This window comes from Jaculus jaculus, chromosome 1 (genome assembly GCF_020740685.1).
Source record: "Jaculus jaculus isolate mJacJac1 chromosome 1, mJacJac1.mat.Y.cur, whole genome shotgun sequence".
NCBI classification, from domain to species: Eukaryota; Metazoa; Chordata; class Mammalia; order Rodentia; family Dipodidae; genus Jaculus; species Jaculus jaculus.
This window is the reverse complement of record NC_059102.1, coordinates 316,700,606-316,702,810: the sequence shown is the minus strand read 5'-3', so window position 1 is coordinate 316,702,810 and position 2,205 is coordinate 316,700,606. Positions and strand designations below refer to the sequence as shown.

The 2,205-nt window shown below is 41.8% G+C and overlaps 1 pseudogene; it reads right to left on the bottom strand.

Moving 5' to 3' along the window:
* Nucleotides 1–1,566: 1,566 nt before the first annotated feature.
* Nucleotides 1,567–1,976, bottom strand: LOC101605295 (annotated as a pseudogene).
* Nucleotides 1,977–2,205: the final 229 nt, after the last annotated feature.

Here is a 2,205-nt window from a genome sequence, read left to right as displayed (position 1 = left end):
GCAAATCTTTCTCTCAATTCTCCAAAATTTTTTATACTATAAAGGTAATTTTAAAATCATTATTAAAAATAAAATCAAAAGGGTTGAAGAGATAGGTTAGTGGTTAAGGTGCTTGCCTACAAAGCCTAAGGATCCATGTTCAACTCTTCAGAACCCACACAAGCCAAACGCACAAGGGGATGCAGGCATGTGAGGTCGCACATGTGCACAAGGTTCAATTACAGTGGCTGGAGGCCTTGGCATGCCAATTCTCTCTCTCTCTCTCTCTCTCTCTCTCTCTCTCTCTCTCTCTCATAAAAAAGCCAGTCTCTTGGGCTTGCCTCAAAGAAATAAATTAAAAACGAAAGAGAAAGTTAGATCTGGTTTGTGGTTCAAACGGTTCTTGAAGCCCATAGGTCCTGACTACTCCTCCACAAATCCCCTCAGCCGGACCATCTTCAAACGAAAGGAATGTCCAGAGGCAAGAGTTCAGCAATACCTGCAAATTTCCTATCCTTCCCTTCTAAGTCCCAGTTCCTATAAACATAGATATCAGACATAAATGAATTCCCCTCGGCCTACTAAGTTCCTCCTCCCTGTGAGTTAAGATCATCTTCCCAGAAAGAACAACTCTGGAACAGTGTAAACCTTTCTTTCATGTAAAAACCAAAGACCTGCCTTTGTTTGCAGTCATTTCCTATGTGCCCAAACTCAAAATATAATTGTCCAGCCTCCGGACCAGGAATCAATGTACAGTCATGTTGGTAGGAAGAATATTTTTCTTGCCCTGTGCCCTGCCTCTCTCTTCCAGGGACTTCTCTCAAGCCTCGCTTCCCATTGGATACCTAGCCTTAAACTGTCAACTTGCCTCAGACTTGTTTTCTCACCTTTGACTTTGGAATACTCAACCGAGAGTACTTTGCAACACACACACACACACTCCTGGAAATGAATGAAAGTGAAAATTATAGGCCTCAGGAAGCCAAGGATTGCATCCTAAGGCAAACTTGTCACAAACATAAAATGCCTTAGCCCAGGCTGACCTGGAATTCACTATGTACTCTCAGGATGGCCTTGAACTCACAGCAATCCTCCTACCTCTGCCTCCCAAGTGCTGGGATTAAAGGCATGCACCACCACACCTGGCTTCTAGTATGATATTTTGTATTTAATTTAGGTTTAAAATTGCTAGAATCATTTGAATAACTGAACCATGTCTTTCTTATGACCCTGCAGGTTAGAAGTTGAACCTGATGTATGAAGCATGTCACTTACAAGATCTGGACTGAATTGAACTGAACTGACACTTGATAAATCAGATTTAACAGTGAGGCAATTTCTCTGTCTGTCTTGGAATCATATTTCAAGAGTCTAAGCTCACTCACATACATGCAAATAGAATCAGCATTTGATGGCAGTAGTTCTGAGTTTTGTTAGCCAATAGACTCCTTGTTTGTTTTTATGTCTTATTTTTGCATCAGATTAATCACTTAGATGAGAAGGCTACCTGCCAATAAATGCCAATGAGTTTCAACATATTTTTTTGGCAGAGATTGTTTTATTTTTAATGATGGAGGAAAAACACGTCTAAAACCGAAGCTTCTGGAAGAACCACTTGTTCTTGCCCGTCTTGTATCTCTCCTCAAACTGGGCCTTGGCCTCCTGTCTAGCCGTATGTTTCAGAACTGGGTCTCTGAAGACATCTTTGTTGACAACAGTTTTGTCCAAGGGGATATCCACAGAGTATCTTGTGGGTATGAGGTAATTATAATTATAAACCTTCACAAAAGACTTGATCTTTGATCTTTTGGCAGTTTTCTTCTTGCCCATGGAAGCTGTCAGTTTGCATGGATAGCGGTCAATTCAAGCCACCAGAGCATAGCCATAGGGATGGTCGGAGGTGCCATCATCAATATTCTTCACAATGCCATCTTTGAGTCCAGAGTAGTGGCAGCCAGGACCAGCACCACTTTCCAGGGTTTCATGAACTTGCCCATTTCGACAGCCAGCAGCAGGCACACCAAATTTCAACACATTTAATGGCTACTTGTTGGAAATTTTGACCAGCTTGTTTTGTTGCTGAGAAATCAGGTAGCTTCTGTCACACGTGAGGCTGAAATGCTTCTGGCCCACTGGTCGGCTTATTTCACTGTTTAGAGAAAATACCTGCTGAAAGAATTCTCAACAAAGATGGTAATGATGTTGTTCCTCACTTTAACACCAGAG